The 20,290-nt window shown below is 45.2% G+C and overlaps 1 protein-coding gene and 2 long non-coding RNA genes across 6 annotated transcripts in view; 1 reads left to right on the plus strand and 2 right to left on the minus strand.

Annotated features, from left to right (window-relative positions):
• The window catches only part of LOC309640632, a 230,781-nt gene extending 222,905 nt beyond the window's left edge, over positions 1–7,876 (plus strand). The window contains exon 2 of the long non-coding RNA XR_014252323.1: positions 7,795–7,876. This is a non-coding gene — a long non-coding RNA (uncharacterized lncRNA). The remainder of the gene's footprint in view (positions 1–7,794) is intronic.
• LOC309640621 overlaps positions 1–20,290 on the minus strand; it is a 487,501-nt gene that overhangs the window by 269,555 nt on the left and 197,656 nt on the right. The gene's annotated exons all lie outside the window — the stretch shown is intronic.
• CHST11 (carbohydrate sulfotransferase 11) overlaps positions 1–20,290 on the minus strand; it is a 282,761-nt gene that overhangs the window by 248,951 nt on the left and 13,520 nt on the right. The window lies entirely within an intron of this gene.

Consider the following 20,290-nt stretch of genomic DNA (forward strand, 5'->3'; position numbering starts at 1 on the left):
TGGCTAAATTATCCACAGCGTAAGTATAAAGATAGGTCTGAGCCCAGGATGGGGATGAGGAGGCCTGCCTTCCCCAGCTCCGGTGGAAAGGCTGTTTCTAGACAGCAAATTCTCTCAGACTCCCCAGTTCAATGATCTTCAGAACACACCATAAAACTCATCCTTCAAACTCTGTGTAGGATTTTGTGATAGGAAACGACACATCATGGGTTTTTCTGTCTTGTTTAAAACAAAAAAAAAAAGTTTTAGGGGACGAGTCTGTGAGTTGAGTTCTTAACGGAGACTTGATTTTATGGTGCCAAAATAAGACAACTGTAAACAAAACATCTCAAAGAGTGAGGAGTGGGCCTGCAAATTTCACTGGCCCTGCGCCATTATTTACTGATAGGATTAGCAGATGTGAGTGTGGAATTGCTCCCCTGGCTTGAAATAACGTAATGTATTTTTCCTAATGTAATTTGAAGCATTTGTTAACACAATAATCCAACACAAACATGAGAACTGATATGGGGAGTTGTGGCCAGCAGTCACTTCAATAACACCCCAAAGGAAAATTGACTAATATTAGTCCTGATCAAAAAACACAATTAAAGAAGATAAAGATTAACAAAAAATAAACCAAGTACGGTCGGCCCTTTGTATCTGCAGGTTCCACACCCGCGGATTCAACCAAACACGGAACCAAAAAAATTTTTTTTTAATTTTCTAGTCTCTCACCTTCTGAGAGGGACCGCTTTCTGCCTATGGAATAAACTCGCTTCCACTTAAAAGAAAAAAAATGTCCAGAAAGTTCCAAAAAGCAAAACTTGAATTTGCCATGCGCTGGCAACTATTCATATAGCATTCACATTGTATTTACAACTATTTACACAAGATTTACATTGTATTAGGTATTATAAGTAATCTAGGGACGATTTAAAGTGTACAGGAGGATGTGCATAGGTTATATGCAAATACTACGCCATTTTATTCAAGGGACTTGAGCATCCGAGGATTCTGGTATCTGCAGGAGATCCTGGAACCAATCCCCCGAGAATATCAAGGGAAGACTGTACTTGACATTTATTTTTAAGTTGGCAGGCATTCCAATGCTTCCATGGCTTTCTAGAAAATCCAGGGGCTCTAAGAATAAACCCTCTAATGCAATAATAGCTCATTAACTCAACATCCCCCTCCCCCTAACACATGCACACACAGAATAGAAACCAAATTCAGCAGTTGAATAGTGTCATGAAAAAATATTCAAAATTATGTGTCTATTTCCTCACTTTTTCTATTATTTACTCAAGACTTAGGGGAATTCAGGCCAAAAAAGCACAGAGTCTTTTACAAGCCAAGGGCTTAAAGAGACTTGGCCACTATTTGTAGAGTCCTGGCTTTGGGCTTTACACACTTCCATAACGACTGAGGCATGGGCCTTATTCTGGAATCTTCAACTCCTGAGCCCATGAAGGAACTCTATTCTCGAGGAAGGATCTCATTATCTATTATACCTTTTGTGATATGGGTTAGCTCAGGAAATGAATTTTAAACAGCTTAGTTAGTTAGGAAAATGGAGGCAGAGAATTCTCTGGAAGCCAGACAGCCAGGTTCAAATCCAGATGTAAGCCTTTACTAGTTGTATGATCTTGGGTAAGTTACTCAAAGTCTCCGAGCCTCAATTTCCTCATCTGTAAAATGGGGTAAAATGGAACCTTCCTCAGGGATTTCCCTGGTGGCACAGTGGTTAAGAATCCTCCTGCCAATGCAGGGGACACGGGTTCGAGCCCTGGTCTGGGAAGATCCCACATGCTGCAGAGCAACTAAACCCGTGTGCCACAACTACTGAAGCCCACGTGCCTAGAGCCTGTGCTCCGCAATAAGAGAAGCCACCACAATGAGAAGCCTGCGCACTGCAATGAAGAGTGGCCCCCGCTCGCCACCACTAGAGAAAGCCCAAGCAGGGCAACAAAGACCCAATGCAGCCAAAAATAAATAAATAAATAAATTTATTTAAAAAAAAAAAAAGGAACCTTCCTCATAGAGTGGTAGTGAGAGTTAAGTCATGCAAGGTACAATATTTGGAAGACTTAATCAACAGTTGTTATTAGTTTGGATTAGTACCAATTTATATATTGATTACAACATAAAGTATAAAGTAATAAAACTGCATTGTTCAACTATAATGAGATACAACCTCACATCCACAAGGATGGCTACTATCAAAAAAACAGAAAATAACAAGTGCCAGCATGGATGTAGAGAAATCAAAACCCTCGTGCACTGTTTGTGAGAATATAAAATGGTGCAGCTGCTACAGAAAACAGTACAGTGGTTCCTCAAAAAATTAAAAATAGAATTACCATATGACCCAGCAATCCCACTTCTGGATATAAATCCAAAAGAAGTGAAAGCAGGATCTCAAAGAGATATTTGCATACCCATGTTTAACACCACTGTTCACAATAGCCAAGAGGTAGAAGCAACGCACACGTCCACTGATGGATGAACGGATAAAGAAAATGTGGTATATACATACAGTGGAATATTATTCAGCCTTTAAAAAGGAAGGAAATTCTGACACATACTACAACATGGATGAACGTTCAGGACATTATGTTAAGGGAAATAAGCCAGTCACAAGACTGATACTACTTTATGAAGACACTTAAGTAGTCAAATTCAAAGAGACAGAAAGTAAAAGGGTGGTTGCCAGGGGTTGAGAGGAGGCACAATGGGGGAATTGTTTAATGGATACAGTTTTGCAAGTTGCAAAGAGTTCTCGACATCGGTTGCACAATGATGTGAATACACTTAACATTACTGAACTGCACACCTAAAAATGTTTAAAATGGTAAATTTTATGTTATTTTTACAATCAAATTTTTAAAAAAAATCTCTCCACCCAGAAAAGCAACTGCATCGTTTACATGCTTTTTAAAAATGACCTCTAGATGCCTCCAAGTTAGTCAGCTAGCCCCCATCCCACCCCACCCCAGAGTTATTATTCAGAATTCATGGCAATTTGCAGAACGCCTATGCTTGCCTACAAGATTGCTCCCAGGAGTGGTAGAGCTCGTCGTGGGAGTCTGCTGCTAGCAAGAGGCTCAGGAGTGGAGGAGTTTGAGAAGGTAACTTTAAAAGAAGTATTCTGGGGCTTCCCTGGTGGCGCAGTGGTTAGGAATCCGCCTGCCAATGCAGGGGACACGGGTTCGTGCCCCGGTCCGGGAAGATCCCACATGCCGCGGAGCGGCTAGGCCCGTGAGCCACAACTACTGAGCCTGCGCGTCTGGAGCCTGTGCTCCGCAACAAGAGAGGCCGCGATAGTGAGAGGACTGCACACCGCGATGAAGAGTGGCCCCCGCTCGCCGCAACTGGAGAAAGCCCTTGCACAGAAACGGAGACCCAACACAGCCAAAAATAAATAAATAAATAAATAAATTTATAAAAGAAGTATTCTGACTGAGAATGGATTGGGCACTTCGTGACCACCTAGGGGGTGGGCTAGGGAGGCTGGGAGGGAGATGCAAGAGGGAGGGGATATGGGGATATATGTATACGTATAGTTGATTCACTTTGTTATACAGCAGAAACTAACACACCGTTGTAAAGCAATTATACTCCAATAAAGATGTTAAAAATATATATAGGGCTTCCCTGGTGGTGCAGTGGTTGAGAATCTGCCTGCCAATGCAAGGGACACGGGTTCGAGCCCTGGTCTGGGAAGATCCCACATGCCGCGGAGCAACTGGGCCCGTGAGCCACAACTACTGAGCCTGCGCATCTGGAGCCTGTGCTCCGCAACAAGAGAGGCCGCGATAGTGAGAGGCCCGCGCACCGCGATGAAGAGTGGCCCCCGCTTGCCGCAACTAGAGAAAGCCCTCGCACAGAAACGAAGACCCAACACGGCCAAAAATAAATTAATTAATTTTTTTAAAAAAAGTGTGTATATATATATATATATATATATATTTTCATGCTCTGAGACAAAATCCTTCCCCTGGGAAATTGCCTCGAACTCCCTTATCACATCCTCATAAGTGGAGACCCTACTTTTCACTTTGGAGATGTTATCACCGAACCATTCAAATAAGAGCCTTGATAAGGAACATTTAACATGTGAAGTGATGGCTCCAAGGCAGTGAGGGCTCAGAGATACCAGTGAGGCCGCAGCCAGAGGGGCCAGCCAGCAGGCTACCAAGTTCCAGGGCTCTGGTTGCTAGTGCAGGCTCTATCTTTCGTCTCCCGGGCATGCCTTCAGAGGGACTCCTGTGGGAGATCAGGGGATATGAGCCCAATTCTATCCACCGGCCTCTAGCCCCAAATCCTCATACAGCCGCTGGGTCATAAATAACAAAAAGCTCATCTCTGCGCATGTCAGACCCCAGGGAGCATCGCACCAACTGATGAAATGCTTCAGAAGGGACCGCCCTCCACAGACCTTAAACCCATCTTCTTATGTACAAGTCCCTCTTGTCCTTCCCTTCCTCCCAGGGCGAGTCACTGCCAGCGTGAGTCTGAACCAGAGTCAGGGAAGGGAAAAAGACAGCGGGAGGGAAGTTTCGCTGGCTGCTCACACCCTCAGGCCTTCAAATGGTCCCTCCATTGCCAACCTGATGTCTGCTTTCCTGGCACAACTCCCATGTAAGTAAAAAAACGCCTTTACCATTTATGAAGCATTTGACATATCTGCGTATATTATTTCCACCTCTCTCCCACAGGACAGGTCCAAAGCCACCAGATTACAAGCCGGCATGTCTGTATTATTCACCAATGTTCACCTTGCACCTCACATCTAATAGGTGGTATTCAATAGCTGTTAAGGGAATGCCTGGGGCCCTCTGAAAATACCTGTGTCTACTAAGGAGCCAATTAAATGTCCCAAGGCCTACCTGGTTCCAGGTAAAAATGTTCTCTTCTACATCCATCATCTGATGAGAAAGCAGTAAAGATCTTGAGACGTCAATAGACACCAGTTCCCAAGTACACACAGATCAGAAACTACCCCCATGCATGTGAATAGCCTGTACGTCGTGTTGCCAGCAAACCACTGAGCTGTAACACACCATTTAGATTACTGTCTTATTTCACTTTCTGATCTTTTTTTTCTGGTCAAGAAAATCTAAATTGGCTGAAAGCAGGAAAGAGAAATATGGGTAAGTGTGGCATAGGATTTCAACTCAAAATTTTCCTCAGCTACATCCTGGGTGCTTGTTAATAAAACCCTAATCAGCGCAACTGATGTCATACCCCATGGTGGTATCTCCAAGCTGAGTCTTGTTCCAGAAGCACCATTCAACAGCCAAAAGTATAATTTTAAACAGGAATTCCATTCTTCATTCACAGCTTCCAAAGGGCATTAACAGGGATTTATTCATTCAGTGAGTCAACAATAATATTTACTGAGCTCTTACTTTGGAGGCGGCAGTTAAGTATATGCCAGGGATACCCAGGGAGGGATGAAAAGACACAGGCTCTGCCCTCAGGCAGCCTCTGTGCTGACTGGGGGAAAAAGGCAAGAATAAGGAAAAAGAAGAAAGAAACAAATTTCAGAGAGTGATACATGCTTTGAAGGAAATAAAAGAGAGTGATGTAATAAGGGGGAATTCTTTATAACAGATGGTCAGGGAAGGTGTCTCCAAGGGGGGTAACACGTAAGCGGAGACTGATTCATGGAAATCAGGCAGTCTTCGGGAAGAACAGCATTTCGGTCGCGGGAATAGCAAGCACAAAGGCCCTGAGGCAGTTTTTGAGATAGGAAGAAGATCCGTGGAACTGAAGCTCAGCCGGTGAGGCTGCGGGTAGTAGGAGACAGTCAAAGAGGTGGGCAAGGGCTGGGTCTTGAATAGCCTGTAGACCCTAGTAAGTGGTGGTCAGAATTTCATCCTAAGTACAACAGGAAGCTCTGGATTTTTGTTTTTAAAACTCTCTTTCAGACTACTGTGTAAAGAACAGATCTTGGGGATAAGGGGCGGGTCTTCATTACGCAGATTTTACTTAGATGCTCTTGCTAAATTCTCCTGTCCGTCCTACCCCAGGTCACTCTCAGAAAAGTCTGGATCAAATGAAGTGGGTATGGTGGATAGGGCTGGCAATGCCCGGATTCTCTCTGATGGTCACGAGAGGACATATCTGGAGAAAATCTAACAGGATGTGCATTTGCTATGTACCCAGTGAGCGAATACTTGAAAGCTTGGAACCATGCCTAAACGCAACAGGCTCTCAGAAATGCCTGTTGGATAAATGATTCAGTATACTGTCTCCCCTAAGCTCCATGCGAAGACAGAGATCAAAAAGAGTCAGAGACTTCCCCTGACATGCAGCAAAGGACCTGGTCCACAGCAGGGGCTCACAACGAGTTAGAGAAACGAGTGAAATGTAAGCAAAATGACAAGCTTTGCCAAAGATCACCCTGTATGTTTCTCTTTGAACGATGGTCGATATTTTATTATTTCTCAAATCTTGTTCTAGATTTTGGAAACAGTTCAAAAATAGGCACTCCTGAGATCTGTTGTCTCTTCAGACTCATCACACATAGTAAAGCAGTTTTTTTTGGGGGGGGGCTGTGTTGGCTCTTCGTTGCTGCGCGTGGGCTTTCTCTAGCTGCGGTGAGCGGGGGCTACTCTTCGCTGCAGTGCGTGGGCTTCTCATTGCGGTGGCTTCTCTTTCTGCAGAGCCCGGGCTCTAGGCACACGGGCTCAGTAGTTGTGGCTCACAGGCTCTAGAGCACAGGATCAGCAGTTGCAGCTCACAGGCTCTAGAGCACAGGCTCAGTAGTTGCGGCTCACGGGCTTAGTTGCTCCGCGGCATGTGGGATCTTCCTGGACCAGGGCTCGAACCCGTGTCCCCTGAGTTACGAGGTGGATTCTTAACCACTGCACCGCCAGGGATATCCCTAAAGCATTTTTTTTTTGAAATGTCCGTTCTTGCAATGAATCTATCCTCTCTTTTCAAGGGCTGAGAGAAGGCCCATCTCTACTTCTCCAATTCCCCTAACCAATGTTCAGCAAAAAGTTTCAAGACTTAATAAAAATGCAGCATCAAATCCAATCTCCCTCTTGATTTTGTTGAAATGTTCAAGGAAGGAAATAAATCACTGTGCTTCTGTCTTGATCTGGGAACAGGGCAGGCTCAAGACACCATGTTGATATGGTAAAGTTTTCTGACAAACCCTTATATTGTCTGCAATTTACTTTAAAACACTTTGGCACCAGCTGTGTGACATAGGGTATGTCTATTTTAATCTAGGTGCAGTCAGGTAACATCTAAGGTCCCTAAACAGGAAACACACACTGCTGGGGATGGTCAGTATTTGACAGATGACCATCAGAATCCCACTCCCCACTGTCTGTCTAATAGCACGTCTGCCATCTTTATTCCCCATAGGCACCAGAAGGTAGGAAATGTAGCTTAGTGAATGTTAGAACTAATTCTGCATCCATGAAGTGAGGGGTGTACAAGATGTGTGGTTTGGCTAAACTTATCTACTTTTCCTCAACAAACTGTAGGCCAAGACCCACATATTTCAGAGTACACTCTGGCCCAGAGCATCACCTGCTCTGTGAGCAGATGTTTGCAGAGGATGCTGTTGCCTGATTCAATTAAAAAGTGAGCTGGGGCTTCCCTGGTGGCGCAGTGGTTGGGAATCTGCCTGCCAATGCAGGGGACACGGGTTTGAGCCCTGGCCTGGGAAGATCCCACATGCCGCGGAGCAACTAAGCCCGTGAGCCACAACTACTGAGCCTGCACGTCTGGAGCCTGTGCTCCGCAACGGGAGAGGCCGCGATGGTGAGAGGCCCGCGCACCGCGATGAAGAGTGGCTCCCGCTCACCGCAACTGGAGAAAGCCCTCGCACAGAAACGAAGACCCAACACAGCCAAAAATAAATTAATTAATTAATTAATTTAAAAAAAAAAAAAAAGTGAGCTGAATGCTGCCCCAGAACTTTCTCATCTGCCATGAGGGAAACGTCCATGCAAGATGCAGTCAGAGAGCCTAAAAGTACAGACAACTGGACTTCACCAGATTCCAAGGACAAGCTGTAAATGAATGTTTATGTGGTTGCTTTCTGGAAATGTACATGAGGCAGAATTTGGTCAAAGACTCAATTTCGTCCTCACACTCCCGCGACAGATTATATGGGAAGCCCAGTGGCCCTCGGCTCCCTTGAAATGCTGGAGGCACAGATCGCTGCCACAGTATGCCAGTAATGGTTGTTGAGGGTTGAACCGCATCTCTCCAAAAGTCATATGTTGAAGTCCTAACCGCTAGGACCTCAGGATGTGACTGTATTTGGAGACTGGGCCTTTCAAGAGGTAACTGAAGTTTTAAAAAGGCCATTAGGGTGGGTACTAATCCAATCTGACTGGTGTCCTTATAAGAAGAGGAAATTTGCACACAAAAAGAGACTCCAGGGATGCATGTGCACAAAAGGAAAGACCATGTGAGAATACAGGGAGAAGATGGCCATCTACATGCCAAGGAGAAAGGCCTCAGAGGAAACCAAACCTGCCGACACCTTGATCTTGGGCTTCCAGCCTCTAGAACGGTGAGAAAACTTCTGTTGTTGAAGCCACCTAGTCTGTGGTATTTTATTATTGAAGCCCAAGCAGACTAATACAACAGTGAAAAAGCAGCAGGCTTAGGTGTATACACACACACACACACACACACACACACACACACACTACTCCACTCTGCGGATGCTCTAGCTGGTGCAGCAAATCCTCAGTCTCCCGGGTGTCTTGACCTGGACCTGCCTCTTGGGACAGAACAAGCCTCTTTCTCCTCCTTCCCTCAAGCACTATTCCCACATGCACAGCCTGATTCCTAGAAGTCCTGGCCCCTCCCTAGCTAACTTAACAAAAAAGAAAAAAATCATCCACATCAAAAGTTTAGTTGTCAGATAATACGTCTTTTTTAAACGTTTACCGGTATGCAAAGAATACATACAAGGAGGCAGAAACAATAAAATGACTTACCTTCCACCCAGGAAGATTTACTTATGTTTTTAACAAAAAGAGATACATACTGTTCCATGTGCATTTTTAACAGGTTTCTTAACGCAAAAGGAACCAGCAATCTAAGTTCCACGGGTGACCTTGAAAAAAATTTCCCTACCTCTCCAAGCCCAACTTCCTCATCTGTGAGGACCTCTCCAAAGCTGTGTAAGACAAGGCTGCTTCTAAAGTACCTGGCATCGCGTGTAGAAGGCACTCAAGAAGAGGCGCCACTATTATGAGCCTAGTAACTGTTGGCAACAATGGGTCATTACAAGCAAGAATTTTTGACAAAGTCACGGGATAGGGAGAAGACTATTTTTAGGCAAAGAGAAATGAAAATCACCCAAGGCTGGGTCCTTCGTTTACCTAGTCTAACGCATCCATCAGTGGATTCACCAAAAGCAAGGTGAGACTTGAAAACAGCTCAGACCAGAAATATGGTTGGCTTGTGTTTAGTCTTAACTCCGTCTGGGTCTGCCTCTTTTTAAAAACCTCGCTCTACCAGATTGCTAAATTGGACCATTATTAATTTGTGTAACAAAAGTAGGAAGCTGGCAAGTCCTCTGGTGCTTCTAAACATGTTCCTCCATCAGAAATCCGGGAGTGGAATCGGAGCCCCGAGCTGGGGTCTCCCTGGTCCTGTGGAAGGTCTCCTCCCTCAGATTTGCTCGGGGGCTCTTTCCAGCTCTGAAATTCCATGATTCGGTTTGTCCTAGGGAGCGGCCCTGGCAGTCAGGCCTTTCATGTGTGGTCATTAAATACACACCACAGCGAAGCCTGACTGAAAAGTTCCGGGAACACACCCTCTAGACACTCTCACCATCCAGAGGAATGAAGCAGAACAGGCAGCCCATGAACTCGGCCTGGCTCTCCCCAGCTCCCCGGCACGCACGGCTGCGGGGCCCAGGATCAGACTCTGGCCAACCAACCGCAGAGTCCAGCCACACTGTGTCCCCAGCAGGCCAAAATCCAGACCCCCGAAAAGCTGAAGTCATCATCTCCAAAAGCGGGTACGCCCTTCTGAATAGCCATTAGTCACAGAGTGGTCCTCTCATTAATATTCATTTCTGTAACTCTGTTCAATATTCTGTAATAACCTAAATGGGAAAAGAATTTGAAAAAGAACAGATACATGTATATGTACAACGGAATCACTTTGCTGTACACCTGAAACTAACACAACATCGTTAATCAACGATACTCCCATATAAAATAAAAAACTTTTTAAAATGTGCATGGACTTTAAAACACTTTTCTTCCATGGGTGTGAAATGAGGTGGGAAGACGGCCTGTGATTCAAATCCATCTGCTGGGGAATACAGACTAAGGATCATATTTTCCCTAAAGAGAAAAAATCTAAAGGTCAAGCAGGAATGACTAGCGGCGGCACCGTGGCCTGGAAGCAACCCAGCAAATTGAGACTCATGGGGCAGGAAAAGCACTGAAGCCCCAGCAGAGCAGAGAAGGCAGTGAGGAGTAGAGGGGAGAGAGACACACACACACACACACACACACACACAGAGCTGCGTGATCATTTATGCTCCAGCTTTAAACCAAGGCAAGCTGTGCAAAGCCCCAATTCACCTTAGATCGATCGCCGCGCCACCTAAAAACGGCGTGTCGGTAATTACAACCCGAGGAGCAGCCCGCGTGGACGAGGAAGGCGGCCAGCAGGAAGTCTGTGGTCAGAGGCCTTTTCATTCTCCCACTGTTTCCATTTTCAGCTCGAGCACTACGACGAGCCCCGCTGATCAGAAAACCGCTGTGCAACGTTAAAGACCAACCTCTGGACCTGAATTCAAGGCTCCCCGTGACCCGGCTCCCGAGTCTGACAATGGATGGGAACATGAAGAGGAGCCTGTGTCGGTCTGCCCTTTGCAGGGAAAATGGAAACTCAGTCATTTTACTGTTGTCACAGCTGCACAGAAGCCGAACGACCCCGGGTGTTAGATGTGCTGTGTCCACCCTCTGGGGTGAGGTGAAGGCCAGAAAGGGCGGAGTCCCCAGTGGCCATGGAAACCTTCAAGAAGGTTTCAACGGCCAATTCCAAGCCTCCTATTTCTGTTGCAAGATAAGTCTTGGAAGCTCTTACCTGAACTCTTCCATCAGGGCATCATGAAGTTAGAGGATTCCAGGATCCGGCTAGAATTCCTGCTGGCCCGGTTATCAGGCTTATACTCAGTAGTCACCTTGGTTTTGCCTCGTGGCTCCCCCAGTGCTCTCATATGGGCCTGATAGCCTTGGTACAGCTCAACTCAAACACTGGGTGATTTCTGTCTAGCATCCAATGCCCCATCTTGGGAATCAGCACCCCCAGTTTGCTTTGGGATCCATCCTCCCCCACTCCCAGCCCAACTCTTGGACTAGACATCTGACCCCAGCAACACCAAAGAGATTTATTCATTGAACACATATTAAGCCGAGCATTGTTCTAGGAGCTGGGGATGTGACAGTAAACAAAATATAAAAATCCCTGGACTTCCCTGGTGGCGCAGTGGTTAAGAATTCGCCTGCCAATGCAGGGGACATGGGATCGAGCCCTGGTCCGGGAAGATCCCACATGCCATGGAACAACTAAGCTCGTGTGCCAAAGCTACTGAGCCTGCGCTCTAGAGCCCGAGAGCCACAACTACTGAGCCCGTGTGCCATAACTACTGAAGCCCGCGCACCTAGAGCCCGTGCTCCACAACAAGAGAAGCCACTGCAATGAGAAGCCCGCGCACCTCAAGGAAGAGTAGCCCCCGCTCGCCACAACTAGAGAAAGACTGCGTGCAGCAACGAAGACCCAACGCAGCCAAAAATAAATAAACAAATAAATTTATTTAAAAAAAAAATCCTTGCCCTCATGGAGTTTGTATTCCAGGACTTCTGTGGAAACTAGTGGGAAAGAGAAGTACCTTTTCTTTGTACTGGGATTGCTGAGAGGATGGGATGGAGGCTGGAAGTGCAGACAGCTATCCTGCCACCACAAGGAGAGATAAGGCATAAAAGACCAGATCCTAGAGTCCCTGAATCCTGCCCTACTGACGCTCAGTTCCCTGAGCCAAAACAAAGTCTCTTTTTGGCTTGAACCAATTCGACTGGGGTTAGGAGGAAGAAGATTTGCATCTAAAAGACTCCTGGGGCTTCCCTGGTGGCGCAGTGGTTGCGAATCTGCCGGCCAATGCAGGGGACACGGGTTCGAGCCCTGGTCTGGGAAGATCCCACGTGCCGCGGAGCAACTGGGCCCGTGAGCCACAACTACTGAGCCTGCGCGTCTGGAGCCTGTGCTCCGCAACAAGAGAGGCCGCGACAGTGAGAGGCCCGCGCACTGCGATTAAGAGTGGCCCCCACTCGCCGCAACTAGAGAAAGCCCTCGCACAGAAACGAAGACCCAACACAGACATAAATAAATAAATAAATAAATAAATTTTAAAAATAAAAATAAAAGACTCCTGACCCATATATATATACACAATGGAATATTACTCAGTCATAAAAAAAATCCGCAGCAACATGGATGGACCTAGAGAAGATCATACTCAGTGAAGTAAGTCAGACAAAGAAAGACAAATATCATATGATATTGCTTATGTGGAATCTAAAAAAAATGACATAAATGAACTTATTTACAAAACAGAAATAGACTCACAGACATAGAAAACAAATTTACAGTTACCAAAGAGGAAAGGGCGGGGGGGATAAATTAGGAGTTTGGGATTAAAATATACACGTTACTAAATATAAAATGGATGAACAACAAGGACCTACTGTACAGCACAGGGAACTCTACTCAATATCTTGCAATAACCTATAATGGAAAAGAATGCTAAAAGGAATATATATGTATCATATATATAAAGAATATATATATACATATGCATATGTATAACTGAATCACTTTGCTGTACACCTGAAACTAACACAACACTGTAAATCAACTATATTTCAATAAAAATTTAAAAAAAAAAAAAAAAGACTCCTGACCAATCCCTTAAGACTTCCTCAGATATCTGAGGCAAGTTTGGAAATGCCATAAAGACAGGTAACTTTTCTGAAACTGGCCCTTGAACATTCCTCACCCCCAGGCACTCACCCTCCTCCCTCCATGTGGTTATTTACAGTTTGAAAAAAACCTCCCTCCAATAACCTCCTGGAACAGAGGGTCCAGTTCACAGCCTCTCCCACTGTGCGTTAGGAACCAGACCATGTCAACAGCCCCAAAACGACAGAGACTAGATGATTCCAGCCACCTCCTGAAGCTCTTGAAATTGCCTGCTACTGCTGACAGCTACAGGGAACATCGCCTTCATTTCCCAAACAGCTAAATCACAGTGGCTTTTCCAAGGTGGCTACTGGGTCCCTGTGCTGCTTAAATTGCTTTCAGCCCAGGCAGGACGCTCCGGGGCCCTCTGTACACCCACTGTTGCACGAGGGCCTGAACTAGACACACAGATAACCGAAGTTAATTGACCACATCCTATTTAACAGGAAACCTAATAGCCAGCTATTTTAGACTCATCTCACTTCCCCATCATCCACTTCTACCACAGCGCTAGGTTGATGGAGAGTCAGGGTGTGCGTAGAAAGAATATGGGAAGGGGGACGGTGATGACTCCGGACTTCAGAGATGAAAAGGCTTTGGGGAGACCGTCTTGAGGAAGAGAGGTGCCAGGTACTACGTCTGCATAGCAGACATTGCATTTTTCCTTAGTGTGTATTTTGGGGCGATCCAGTGCAGGCTGGTGGAAATTATGGGGGCGGCTACAGTCTGCCCTAAAACACCCCTTGCTGCTGCCACCAGAGTGGCTTATATCCAGTCTCACTCTAATATCAAGAATAAGTTACTTTCCATTCTTGTTTCAAAGAAATAATACAAAGATGAACGTATAAAAATGATTATTGTGGCTTTTTTTTTAAAGGGAAAATCTTGTTTTAAAATACCCAAGAAAAGAGAATGATTAAATATATCCAGGCCTCCCCTTTGAAGGCAGAGGCAATGCAGAGAGCACACAGGAAACCCCCATCTGGTATGTGTGTGTGTGTGTCTCTTTCACTTTTGCAAAAGGAAAGACATAGTCATGAGCTGGGTTTGGTTTTGGTTTTCTCTCCCCACCCCCTCTACTCCTGCTTCCTGTTTAGGGGAGCCTGATCCCCCAACCCTGAGAGCATCAAGGCACAGCTGCCCAGGAAGAGGCTTCCTTCTCAGGGCACTGCTAACTGTCACCCTTCTGGGAATGGCGCAAGGCATGTAAAGAATGGCTCCACGGTGCCATAATACCTAGGTCCTGGTCACTACACAAACACCCTCTCATCTGAATTCCTTCTTCACGTTGGTTGAGGACCATTGAGTGCACAATGCCTCCTAGAGCTATTATTATGTCTTATCAACCGTTGAGCAGTTGTCCATTTTCCTTCCAGCTCAGGGATCGCCCTGCTATCCATTTTTCCTCCTCAATCACAGAAAGGAGGTTTTCACACAGACACTAGCCCATGTTTGCACACAGAAGTTAAGAGCATCTGAAGTCCAACAGACCTGGGAATCCCAGCTCTACCACTTACCAGCTGTGTGTCTTCGGGCAGCCGCAACAAAATCCCGCAGACTGGGGGGGTTAAACAACAGAAAATCAATTTTGCACAGTTCTGGAGGCTGGAAATCCAAGATCAGGGTGCCAGCGTGATCTTCCTGCTTCATAGCTGGCACCTTCTCTCTGTGCCCGTACCTGGTGGAAGGGGCTGGGAGCTCCCTGGAGCCTCTTTTATAAGGCACTAATCTCATTCCTGAGGGCTCCATCCTCATGACCAAAGCACCTCCCAAGTTCCCTCCTCCTGATACCATCACCTTTGGGAGTTAGGATTTCAACATACGAATTTTGAGAGGACACAAATATTTAGACCATAGTGCTGTGTTACCTTAAGTTACTTACAGAACTTCTCTGAGTCCCACCTAAAAGTGAGTGCTACCTTCACCAGGCTGTTGAGATGACTAAATGATTTAACAAAGATAAAGGACGCCCAAGGAGTCAGCAGTCAACACATATCTTTTAAGTGAATTTCAACCCTGTGGATGATCTACAGGCCTCTCGGACATGCATGGAGATTGTGGAGGTGGCTTTCAGATAAGCACTTGTGTACTGATGGGTTTCCCTCTTCCTGAAAGTCCATTGATAAGGTGATTTGGGACAAGGACGGGAGTTCTCTTCTCTTCCCAGTTGTCAAGTGAAACTTCCCTCCTACCCTTTGTGGCTCACTCGTTCAGACACAAAAGCATGTATTCAACAAACCTTCATTTTATTGCAAGTCTGTGACAGGGCAGGCACTGGGGACTCACTTGGTGCTCTCTGGAAGCCTGTTATCTAGTATGGACCAAAAACTAAACAAGACCATCCATGCTGAGTTTGCGGGAGGGTCTGTTAGGAATCTGGACAGCAGCCAAATCAAACTGGCTGCCATCAGTACGACCGACACTCTCATACACTGCAGTTGGAACATAAATAGATACAACCATCTAGATAACACTCTGGCCACACCAATCAAGAGCCTTCGATAGTTTATAACCTGTGCATTCCCCTTCTGAAAATTTATTTCAAAGAGACATTAAGAAACTCAGACAAAGGTTTAGGTACAGAAAGGTGTACTGTGGCAATTTTTTAAGAGGGAAAATCATTTTCAAAAATTGTTCAACAAAAGAGAATGACTAAATTACATCCATATGATGACATATCCATACAATGGAATATTATGACATCCATATGATGGAATATTAGTGTTTTCAAAGAAAATTGGATGACATGAGAAAAATGCCTATGATTCAGTACAAAGCAGCAAAAGCAAGACACACTGTAATATATGCATGATAACTTCTATGCATCTATACAAATACATATGTTTGTATAGATGCATAAATATATGCATTTGTATGGATGCATAGGAAAACAGACTAGAGGTTAACAGAGATCCTTCCTGGGCGGTAGGATCAGCGGTGACATTTTTGGAAGTGGGTTGCATTTTTTTCAAAATTCTCCATAATATGCCTGAATTAAGTTTATAATCTGAAAAAAAGAAAAAATATATATATATACAAACCATTGCTTTACTTTGATATTGCAGGGCAGGGGTGGGGTGATGATGGAAAGGAGCCAGAGGTGTTGCCAACCTTGCCACTTGATAGATTGTATGCCAAGAAATGTCAGCTCCATTGAGACAGGGATCTTGTCTGTTTCGTCCCCTGCTGTTTCCTCAGCACCTGGTAGGGTCCTGGCACACACGGAAGGCGTTCAATAAATGCTTGTTGAATAACTGAGTGAATGACTGCAGTCCAGCTCAAATGTTCTTCCTCTGTGAAGTTCCCTGACCTCCCCTAAACTAATTACTCCTCTTTTTCTAGAGGCCCAGAGCCGTTTTTACAAAGTTTTACAGCTCACAATTATGGGTCTGTCACCACTCGCTAAATTGCAAGTTATCTGAATGCAGGAACTAAGTCTTATTTAGATTTGTCTCTGTAGTCAGATGAATGTTTGGTCAATAAATGTTTGAGTGAAGGATGGAGGGGTGAAGAGATGTCAGCCTGTTCATACTGGATTAACAGTAATTATTCACTTCAACTGAGATTTAACTGTAAATGTGTATCAATTTTGAGAATTGCTAACAGAATAAAATCTGAGTGGGGAGAAACAGTCTTAGAAATAGTCTCAGCAGTCAACTGCAAAGTTGTCGATGGTTTTAGCCTTGAAACACTTTCTTCTAACAAAATTTTACGCAGAACCCCAAAATATAAAACAGGCACAGAGCCACTCTGAGATGGGTGGGGTTCTGGAACCCTCCTTGACATTAAGTTATCTGCTCTGGACCCTCTGGGATTGAAGCAGCAGTTTAAAAACTGCCAACGTTGACATCCGTTAGTAACAGGTGAGAGGGTCCCCAGAAGGAAGTGGAAGAACCAGGACCAGGACCCTTGTTTCCTGACCCCTCACCCAATGCCCTTTCAACTTAACTGCACCTCCTCTTCCAGTCAGGGTTACCCTTGTTTTAGAACAAATCAAACCCTCAGCTATGGCAGCCAAGGCTTACATGCTGAGAACTCAGTGCTCTGAATTCATGGCTCTTTTATTTCCTATGAAAATATAGGAGGAATGTCGCTGTGACTTTCCAATGACAACATCCTTCACGTTGCTTGAATGCCACTTTCAGGAAGGCACTTGCTATCAGACCTATATTTATTTTTAAATTCTCAATTTGCTTTTACAGACACAGGAAACAAAAGTCGGCACAAGCCTCAAAAGAATTCTTTCCAGAAACCTGTAGAAAAGAACCCTGAACCACTCCCCTCCTGAGTTAAATGGATTATCCTAAAATGAGCAAGGCCACCATTACTAGTTAACATTTTTAAGCACATAATTGTCTTTCATGGGATGGCCCACACTCTCCCAATAAAAGCTGTTTTATTACAGGTGACTAAAAAATTGCCTGTTCAGTTTCTGATTTCAAACCTGTACTTCTATTTTTGAACAGCAAAATTATACAGAGAGCCCTACATACCGTAAAACCTTGGCTCTTAAAAGGATTCACGACCTACCTCTTCCATTTTCAAAATAATCTCCATTCCAGTACTTTGGCATAGACTCCCAATAATAAGTACTGTCTTAATTAGACCTTCCAATCCCTAATCCCTAAATCCTCACAAGTCTGCAAGTGTAAATCCCAAAACCACTGTAGCTTGCACAGCCACACGCCCCCTTAAAAAGTGCTGCACGTCTGTAATGACATTGTATTGCTTTTTCTTTCTTTCTTTTTTTTTAATTAAGCACTTGGGAGAGTTCTCCCTGTGGGTTGTTATTTTATGGGGAAAAAAAGGAGATCAAAGGTGACGAGATACCCCAATGAGGAAACCAGCTCTGAGGATATTTACCAATGGATGTCAAGTGCCACTGGCTAGCAGAGAAAATGAAGGGGGCCCTCAGTTTTCTACCAAGCACAATGACCCTCAGAAGTGATTCTGAAAGCGAGAGATGGCTTCTTCTGTGGTGCAAGAGCTCTACAGTTAACCCATCCTCTCTCCCACAGCCCAGGAGTGGGGACTCAAAAGAGGCGGCCTTTTGATATGAAGATTACACAGGGCAGCATCTTTCAGGGAGACAAAGAGATCAGACCCCACACACAGCGCACAGGGCGAGTCTCTACGGGGCCTTAAAGCCTGGGGTCTTGGTTCCCAGGAGGAAGGGTCTGACTTCGGTCCAGCCTACACTGCTCACCTCCGGGGCAGCCCACAGCCGCAACCTGACGACCCCAGACAGACCCAAGAACCCGCACTGAAGCAAGAAATTCTCCGCCCTGCAACTATTTACACACTTTCCCTTTCTCCTGCCACTTCTCCCAGGGCCCTCCCAGGGTGAACGGAGGGCACCATTAGCAACTAACTGAGAGACTGAAACGTAACCTCCGTGGCCTCTGATTTCGGCAGGAGCAATGCAAACAGCGGAGTTTTCAATCCCGTCCCAGAGCGCTTTTAAGCTATTACTTCCTTTGCACTTTAGACATTCATGAATAATCTTCTTCCACCCCTCCCCCATTAAATAATAATAATAGAAACTCTTTCAAAATGGCTCCAAGTTCATTTTGAGAAAGTGAGTTGAAAACCTCTGCCCTTCTAATGAAACCAGAGAGCTTCATTCAAACAACCCAATCGAAAAACGGGCAGAAGACCTAAATAGACATTTCCTCAAAGAAGAGAGTTTCATTCAATTGAACTTAAATTTCATCATCTGACAAACAGGAGACCCTAAACCTTCTATAGCTCCCGGGTCCCAAGAATAAAATTCAAACTTCAGAGCCCTCCAGGTTGGTGGCCCACCCACCTCTCCAGCCTGGAGCTTCTTGTGTCCCCAGACATCGCTCTCCTTCCCACCCCACCCTGGTTCTGGCAGGTACCCTCACCTGAAGTGTCCGTTCTCTCCTCTTAAATCTCCCCAGCAAATCTCCAGTCGTCCTCCAGGGCCCAGGGCAGAAACATCACCTCTCCTGTGAAGTCTTCCTCAACACCCCTCTCTAAATCAATCACCCCTCCCTTCCTTAGCTGTTTCTCTCTCTCTTCGTAACCCCAATCACATTTGGCCCCATCGGACAGTTAATCATGTGTGCTTCTGTCCACCTTGATAGAATGACTCTTCCTTGGACCAGTCTCTGCACGCAAACGTTTGCTTTAGAACCCATTTTAAACCAAATTTAAGCAGTTCCCTGAACCCCTCTGAGTTTCCACTACTTCATCTGTAGAATGAAGTTGACAGACTCTCTCTCTAGGTTACAGAGTTTGTTAGGCTCTCATTAGGAGAGTCAAGCTTCAGATGGCGATTGATTAGCTAACAAGACTTTGAAGATGCCTTAGAGGCCTGAAATTACTTCAGCTATACATATGTGACTCCACAACGTGTATCTCTTATTTAACACCTAGAGTCCTAAGAGAATCAATAGTCTTCCCAAAGGGTACAGCTTAAACCCAGGAAGGAAAACATCCCCTTAGAAAAGGGGGGAAGGGGCAAAAAAAAGAGAAAAAAATAAACAAAAAAACTTAAATCCAATGCATAGAAAGTTCTCCAACACTTCAGAGCTGCACTATTCAGTAGGCAGCACTTGAAATGTGGTGAATCTGAATTGAGATGTGCTGTAAATGTAAAATATACACTGAGTTTCTGAAGACTTGGTACAAAAAAAGAAATGCAAAATATCTCAATGATTTTTAATTATGTATTGCCTCTTAAAATGATACTACTTTGCTTGTTTATGGCTGCGTTGGGTCTTCATTGCTGTGTGCGGGCTTTCTCTAGTTGCAGCGAGCAGGGGCTACTCTTCATTGCGGTGCGTGGGCTTCTCATTGCGGTAGCTTCTCTTGCTGCGGGGCACGGGCTCTAGAGCGCAGGCTCAGTAGTCATGGCGCGCGGGCTTGGTTGCTCCGCGGCACATGGGATCTTCACAGACCAGCGATCGATCCAGTGTCCCCTGCATTGGCGGGCGGATTCCTAACAACTGCTCCACCAGGGAAGTCCCAATACTACTTTGGATATTAATTTCACCTGTTACTTCCTACCTTTTTAATGCAACTACCGGAAAGTTTAGAGTGACATATGCAGCTAACAGCATCTTCTATTGGGCAGCGCTGCCCTAGCAGGGTACTCCGAGCTGCATCTGCAGATCCCGGCACACACTGCTTACAGCGTTACAATAACCGTATCTCTGAGAACTGTTCACTTTTTGGCTGTGTCTACATCTAACCAGGGTGTTAAGTGATTTGCTCTTTGCTCTCTTACCTGGCAGCTCATTGTAGAATCACACTTGAG

Source organism: Balaenoptera physalus (genome assembly GCF_965194825.1).
Source record: "Balaenoptera physalus genome assembly, chromosome: 13".
Classification (NCBI taxonomy): Eukaryota; Metazoa; Chordata; class Mammalia; order Artiodactyla; family Balaenopteridae; genus Balaenoptera; species Balaenoptera physalus.